We start from the raw sequence: 8,503 nt of genomic DNA on the forward strand, positions 1-8,503 counted from the left end.
GGCAAGGCTTTTGATATTGTCAAAAAAGTATGGCCTAAATAAGTGGACAGTGAGGTGGATTGAAAACTGGATGAACAGATGGGTTCAGAGAGTTGTGATCTGCGGCACAAAGTCCAGCTGGAGGCTGGTCACTAGTGGAGTAACCTCAGGGTTAATCCTGGGTCTAGTACTGTTTGAAACTTCATTATGACATGAAGGGTGTGACAAAGCACACCCTCAGCAAATTTGCAGATAGATGATATACCAGATGGATGTGTTGCCATTCAGAAGAATTTCAACAGACTGGAGAAATGAACTGACTGGAACCTCATGAAGTTCAACAAAAGAAAAAGCAAAGTCTTGTGTCTGGGAATGGATAACCCCATGCACCACTAATGCTGGGGGCTGACTGCTGAAAAACAGCTTTGCAGAAAAGAACCTGGGGGTCCTGGTGGACACCAAGTTGAACATGAGCCAGCTATGTACCCTTGCAGCAAAGGAGGCCAACAGTAGCCTGAAGTGCATTAGGAGGAGCCTTAGCAGCAAGTCGAGGGAGGTGATTCTTCCCCTATACTCAGCACTGGTGGGATGCATCTGCAGTGATGGGTCCAGTTCCAGGCTCCCCAGTACAAGAGAGATGTGGACATACTGGGACAAGTACAGCAAAGGGCCACAAAGATGATTAAGGGACTGGAGCATCTCACATCTGAGAAAAGGCTGAGAGAGCTGGGACTCTTCAGCCCAGAGAAGAGGGGGATCTTCTCTATGTCTGGAAATACTGGGAGTGAAGGTAAGGGAGAAGGAGGTGTGTGGGGTGGGGTGGAGAGTAGAGGAAGGAGAGTAGGGGAGTAAGGAAGATGGAGCCAGACTTTTCTCAATTGTGACAAAGACAGGAGAGACAATGGGCACAAATTAAAATACATGATTTTCCACTTAAACCTAAGAGGAGAAAAAATAAATCTGTACAGTTAATTGAAAACTGGACCAGGTTGCCCAGAGAGGCCACGTAGTCTTCATCCTTGGAGATATTCAAAAGCCAACCAGACAACATCCTGTGCAACCTGTTCTAGTTGACTGTCCTTTGAGCATAGGGTTGGAGCAGATGATGTCTTTAGGTGGTGCCTTCCAGTCTCAATCATTCAGTGATCCTGCCAATTAATACGTGGAATCAGCTCTGCCAATTGTCAAAAAAAAAAAAAAAAAAAAAGTTTGAAAATCCCATACAAAAGCATCTTGCAGTTTCAAAATTGGTGATGTTTTTTTGTGTGATGGTAACTCATATTTTTTTAACCTTTGGGGTTGTCACTAAAAACTAATTATAGATGTGCTTTCATGATGAAGCCTGGCAACTTAGAAGGTTTCTTCTTTTCTTCAAGGATAAATAAAGGTACAACCTTACCAACTGTTTAGCTGACTCCTTAGCTGCTGAGGATGTCTGTACACATGATAACTTTTCAACTGGGAGACCCATTAAATGTCTGAACTCCTAGGATCTTTAGACCCTGGTGAATGTACCTGAAGAAAAATATAGCCCTCACTGTACCCATGCAAGATAGGGCTATAGATGGGCTATTACCACCTTGGAAATCAATCTTGGTATCAGTTGTCAGCAGTTCTCAGAAAATCTCAATTCCATGTTCCTGGGTTCCTATGAAGAGTATAGAGAATGGCATAGAAACTGCCCGTAGATGGCCATATCAGCTGTACTAAATACAGGTCTGATCAGGCTATTTCAGAAAGGGTGTAGTACATAGAATTGGAGTCTGGATGACCTGAAAGGAAAAGAGGGGACATTAACACCTCCCTCTCTCTATTTCTTTTCAGCTCCTGTATTCCTAGCTGTGGGTTATTGCCAAGAAGCCAACCAAAAGCCTCCTAAGCATAGTGGTGCTGAGCACAGCAACAGCTCCCCCTTCTTTTCCTGCAGTGGCTGAGCAGAGACACGTATATCAGTGTCTGTATTGGTCCCACATGTTCCAGCCACTGTTGGACACAAAAGGTAAAAAAATGAGTTGAGAGCAATTATCTGACTGCTGAATAGCTTTCCTGGAAAGTGAGACTGAATGGACTAGGACTTGCTAGCCTGGAAAATTGGTAGTGGAAAGGGGAATGTAAAGGTTAATACAATAATTTCTGTTGTGGGGATGGTGGATTGGAAGCAATTACTTATGGCTGCTCATAAATGTATGCACTGGGGATATGAGCTGAATTCCCTCCTCCCCACCTTCTCCCCTGCCCCCAAAGAAAGGGGAAAAAGGAGGAGATGTTTATTCCTCTAGCAAAACTGTGGCTGCTATTGCCACAGGAACATTAACAGTGGTGAGAAATAGGGCAGGCTCTAAAAGAGCTGAGAAATGAGGTGGGAGGGACAGCTGGCTTGCAGTCTTGATTGTCTGGATGATACCTGTGGCAGAGAAAACTCTCCAGCACAGATTTTAGAAGGTGCCCCATGGAAAGTTCATCTCTAAGCGTCCAGTCCAGTCTATTTTTTGAAAGAGGATACCAGGCTGGACAGTTCTCCAGCTTAGCCTTGTTAGGCTGTCCTTGTGTCCTCAGGCAGGATTGTATAGCAGATCTCAGAACCTGTCCTCTTACAAGCTGTATTTCCCAGAAGATAGATAAATCTTGTTCTTAATTATGCATTTTGACAGTATGAGCACAATTTCCATTGAATTTAACATGGATCAGCACTTGTCCACGAAGGGATATTTTAAAACCTCTTAATGCAATTAGAATTATACTAAGGTTGTAAAATCCATTGCCAGGACATGGGAGCTGAAGAAAGTGGCAGCAGAAGGAACAGGTTGTGATAGTGGTGAACGTGTCATCTTTTCTTGGTGCTATCGTTCCTTGTGTCCCTAAGTACTGGCATCTCAATTATTTAGTGTCACATGCCAAATACGATAATTATAACATAATGCATCAGTAAGAAACTGTGAAGGTAAAGTCTGGAGGCTTCATTATAACAAAACTGATTAGGCATGCTTTCTGTTTTTGCCTGCAGCATTATTTGTCTTGAATGGTGTCTGTCATCTTCCTTGTGGTGATGATGTCATTGCATGTTTAGGCATTGAAACCCACTGATTATGGGAAATAATATGGAAATACTCCTAGATAAATGCCAGTCTCCATTTCACTATAAACAGGAAGTCAAAATATGTTTGTTTTGTTGATTTTTTTTTTTTTTTTTGGCCTCTCTTATAATCCGATTGGTTCCTGATTAATATTTCTAAATTGGGAGCCATTAATATATCAAGAAGAAAGATCATAACTGGAGGGGTGCCAATCTGTCTGAAGGTAATTTGTCTAGTCTGTTGTTGTGGTTTAACCTGGCAGGCAGTTTATGGGTCATGACAGCTAATGGCATTCTTGGTGATCTTTTCTACTTGAACAGACAACTTAATGAATTCACATACAATATTCTGAATCTAAATAAGTGGTGGGTATCTGATCAGAAAAAAATGATTTTAGTGTTTTCTGAGGCACTGTCTCATGTCAGAGTATGATACAGCCATGATCTGAGACAGCATCCCAGTTAGAGAAGCATGAACCTGGTCATGGTTATTCTGCTCTTTAGGGATCTTACCTAAACTTTAGCATATACAGATCAATAGGTTTAAGAGTCTGTATCTGCTTTGATTCATCAGAGAAATTATTTTGCCTCCCTTCAGACCTCCAAAGGTCTCTCAATCCTACTCCCACCCTTTAAAACCTCCACTATTTCTCAAGTACTTTCTCTCCTAATACATAGTCTTTCACATACAAACTCTGACTTCATTTACATACTCCACTCAAAGGCCTTTGTACTCTCCTTTTTAACCCATCACTCTTTAACCAGCTGTCATTAATTTAAAATTGCATAGACTCCATCATTCATAGCTCCTTAACTTGCAGCACATGTATTCACCAGCAGATGGAAGCAGGAAGAAAAATTGCCTGTGCTGCTAAGTTTCATTTCCCAAGGCAGACAGAGGCTATAGATCAGGAAGGAAGAAGTAGGAGACTCAATAGGAAGACGCACACAAACTTTGTTGTGGTGTAGACGATGTTTGAACAGCTGTAAATAAGCAAAGAGCAGGGGGGTTATTGCATGATCAGAGAGGACAGAAGTCTTGAGTGAGACTGGAAAAGAGCCCTTAGGTTATGGCTGATTGAGGTGAAAAGGAATTTCTGAGTAAGGTGAGTTTTTGAAGATCACACAGGCTCAGGTTTATCTCCAAATAACAGCCTTGCTCTTTGCTACTCTTCAGCAAGCTGTTGCAGGTGTTTGCCTCACTGGAAATTAAGCAAAGTGGTTCTATTTCTTTTGTGTGAAGAATAGCAATGTTTTAAAATATTAATTTCCCAAAATGTGCTGTACTTTTTGAGTACTGGTCCATGATCAGTCCCAGGGACAGCTTCCTTTGCTGCTCTGTGTTGGCCAGTCTCAATGGTGTGTTTGTGTAGGACTAGGGATACCCTAGTAGGGACAACAGAGTAGGGACAACACTGAAATGGACATGAAGACCATCTCCATCTTTCTGCAGTGGACAGCCTTGCTTTCACCTTGCTCTTCACAATTTAAAATAAGCTTTTATTAAAAACTGAAGGCAGTAGTGTTCTACATACCTCAAAACTTCTGGTTTCTGCTCCAACTCTTTGGACCCATCTTGCTCCACAGTTACTGCCCTTTGTCATTCCTCCAGCATGGCAGGAATTCAAAGCTTCCCTGACCTAGTCCCCTCTGGATTTCTGTTAGTGAATAGGTGACATAGGTCCTTTGTGGTGGAGAGGCTTTCCCTGACATAGCACAGTGCTGGCTGGCTGATGTGATGACAACTTGACTGCCACGAAGGTATCTGGCGTCTGGGCCGCTCACTGACATTCATTTACAGTCCTGTGCTGCTCCCCCTGTTGTGTCAGCACAACTGATTTCATAGCTGGCTGAAAAACAGTTTTAGGCTGGATCCTTTTCCTACCCTAGCTCTCTGACAGGCCTTGTCAGCAGCACAGGGATGCAACAGGGCAACCACAGTGGGGAAAGGCTGTTCGGTCAACAGTGCTGCTGAAGATATAGCTTAGCCTTAATAAACAGTAATAGTGGAAAGGAGAGCATTGTCAGTACACAGAACACTGAGAGATGAAAAGTCTTTGAGCAGAAGGAAAACGACACTGAGAATTTGAGCTGTGCATGCAGAGTATCCATACACATGGTAAGAAACAACATTTGGAAGTGTGGAACATGGAAGACCTACACTGTCAATTGATTTTGTGGTTCCCTTCAAAGCCAGGTCTGGGATTCAGTCAGCCCACATTTCCTAGTTCTCCAAAACAGTTGACTACTTCAGTGCCTGACCTGAGTAAGAACTACAAGCATGCAGATGTTTGTAGCAACTGTGTTTATTAATTTCCAAACTGTGGCATGGTTCAATGAATGAAGATCTGTCACACTAAAATGTATGCATAAATTTACATGAGATTGTGGGACAGAGAGGAGTGTTACCTCTCATTCAGTCAAGAAGTTGCTAATAGGCCAGTCAAGTATGGCAAATAGCGACTGGACCCTTAAAATAATATTTCTGTCTTTGAGCAACCTGGTCTAGTGGAAGCTGTCCCTGCCTACAGCAGGGACATTGGAACTAGATAATCTTTAAGGTCCCTTCCAACCAAACCCATTCTATGATTCTTAAGTTTTAATCCTCCTCTTGTTATTTATTAAGATAAATTTGATGGGCACCCAGAAGGAGGGTGGAATATTCATGGATCTGGAGAAGCTCAAAAGGGAGAGTAGCATGCTTCAACAGGAAAATGATTGGAAATGAGTCAGGAGTGCAAACAGTCACCCTTTCAGATGTGATCTGAATAGTAGAGGCTTGTACAGGCTTTTCTTTAACTTTATCTTTTGTAAGTATTTGAAACTGGGTTGTTTATTTTGTAGACTGGAAATAAATACTTCTCCCTGCATTTCACTTTGACCTGAAGGTGATTTTTAAGGTAACTAATTAACACAAGATATTTCTCACCCACAGATATGGTGAATCTTAAAGACAAAGCTCTGAGATGCCTGAAGAAACACCCAGCTCCAGAGCAAGGAACCTGCTAGCAACTATGGTGAGTCGGCCCAGAACTGTATGAGCCTTTTGAAGGGCTGGCATTGGAAACATCAGGGCTGGGAGAAGTGGTGTGCAGGGAGGGCTTATAGCTAAGAGGGTTCCCCAGCATGCAGCAAGTCAGCAGAGAAGGCATCCGAGTCCCTGAGACTTGGAGCACTTCTCTGAGAAATGTGAAACTTGGTGTTGTATCACCACATCACAGGCACCCATCCCACTGCTCTAGCAGTGGTGTGCCAGTGCAGAGCAATGCCAGGAGACCTCTTCTCTCTAGTTAATGTGGATGAAAGTGGAAGTAACGCTGTATAACAGAGCAGAGCTTGCAGCTGAGTCAGAGCAGTCAATTTTAGCCTCCTAGGACAGACAGTGCTTAGTTCTGCCTTTCCTAATGCCTTCCTTTGCTGACTTAATGTCTTCAGCCTCTGATAAAGTATGAAGAGAATTAGATTATTTCTCATTCTTGCACACTGGGATATTTTAAGAGGAAACCATTATTGCTGGCACACAATTGCAGTTCGCAGTTTTGCTGTCCCCAATGTCTTGAAGATGGGGGCAGATGTGTTTGTTATCTACCCATAACATCCCCACGGAGCAAGCAAGAAGATCTAGGACTTGCTGAGGGGACACTGAGAAGAAACCAAGAGTATCTCTAAGTGCTAGATGAGAACTTTACAAAGTGGTAAAAACAGCATCCCAGGAAGTGGGGATATTTGCCACTGTAGTGGCTGGAAGAGTCCTTCTGTAGCCGAAGTTCCAAAAAGTTGCCTCAGGATTTGATCTAATAATAAAAAATACTTCCAGATGATGGTCATGGCAGAAACCTGATTTCCAGCTGCCCTGCCATATCTATAAATTAGGCTATTAGCCTGCTACTCACAATTTCCTCCTGCCATTTGTAAGTAGCGCAGAACGACAGAGTCTAATGTAATATGATATGGAAAGTTTTGAAGTAGATTTAAATTTAAAATGGAAAATGAAATGATGGTCCTGTGTGTAAGGGCTGATGTAATAGAAAAAAATGTATTCCTGTTGCCTAATGAATTTACTGGGAAATATATTGCCAATTATGCTCAGCTCTCTCTGCTAAAAGTCACCAAATAACAGCGGTGGTTATTTAAAGAGCTGCCAGTGCAGGGAAAATGGGAAGAAAAGGAGTGGAAATGCAAAGGCACCTGTGAGGCTGGCAGATGCATTAAAAATTGGAAATAAAGAGAAACGGCTGTGTTACTGGACAAAGATAGACTGACTGCTAGAGAAACCATGTTTCAAATATCATCTTTACATAGGTAACTCTCTGGAGGTTTCTGGCAGGTGCTTCATGCCCTAAGTTAGAATTTCACTGACACTGAAAAGACAGAAAGATATTTGAGACTCTAGTGTTCTGTTGTCAGGATCCTCCACATCAAAACCTTGGAAAAATGGGGTTGGATTTTGTTTCTTTTCAAACAGTGTTTCTGAGTCATGTGCATGTCTGTTGATACAGTCTCTGTAAGGCGAGACAAACCAGACTTTTTTCCCCAAAATAATTTCTGCAGTCCCTCAACAGCATTGACTAAGGTTATTCTGGAAAGTAATCTGCATGTTATATTGGAAAGGAGAATTATCTCCAGTAACTGGCATTCTGTAATAAAATGAACTGTGCTTGTATGAAGTATATAATCAGAGGGAAAAAAAGGAGTGCATGTTCTGCTCTGTATTGTCCCTCTGTTGAACTAGCTCTCCATTAGAACTGTGTTATTAATCTCACAAGAGTTCTGCTGATAAAAGATGGGTTTCTGAACCAAGCCAGTGCACGTTTGGTCCTGAACCCATAGCCTGTGTTCATTCTCTATGTGTTACATTACTGGGCTTTTTGGCGTAAGTGCTAAGTTTGATTGATTAGGCAGGTTTGATTATTCTTGGCCAAGGCATTAAGCACAATATGAAAGCCCAGCCATGAAAACCAATCACAAGGACAGAAGTGGACATGGTTGATCTAGTTTTACTTTCCGAGTGGCATTTTCAGGAAAAAAAGAACGATATTATGGTTAAAAGATCCTATTATGAAGTTGCTGTAGCTTGAAAATGAAGCAACCTTTAATGTGATAAGTAGGCACTGTGGCATTCAGTAAAATAAAGAAGTCTTTTGCATTTAACCCTACAGCTAAAATCAGCATGCTTGGATTACTATATGGGCGCAGCTTTTGCATACAAGCAGAAAAAGGCTTTGACTCCACTTTCTGAGAATTTCAAGGTCCTTATTTCTATAGAGAAAGCTGTCATCTTTTAATGACTGTTACTTCTCTATAAATGGTCTAAGTTTTTTCTAAAATTTTTCTCCTGCTTGCTTGCTTGCTTTATTTATTTATTTATAAAAGTTTCTTCACTTCAATCCATTTCAGTCCTTGGACCAAAATGTGTTTGACAACTGTCTGCCATTGTAGGAGGTAGGCCTT

The sequence above is a fragment of the Balearica regulorum genome, chromosome 2 (genome assembly GCF_011004875.1).
Source record: "Balearica regulorum gibbericeps isolate bBalReg1 chromosome 2, bBalReg1.pri, whole genome shotgun sequence".
Lineage (NCBI taxonomy): Eukaryota > Metazoa > Chordata > Aves > Gruiformes > Gruidae > Balearica > Balearica regulorum.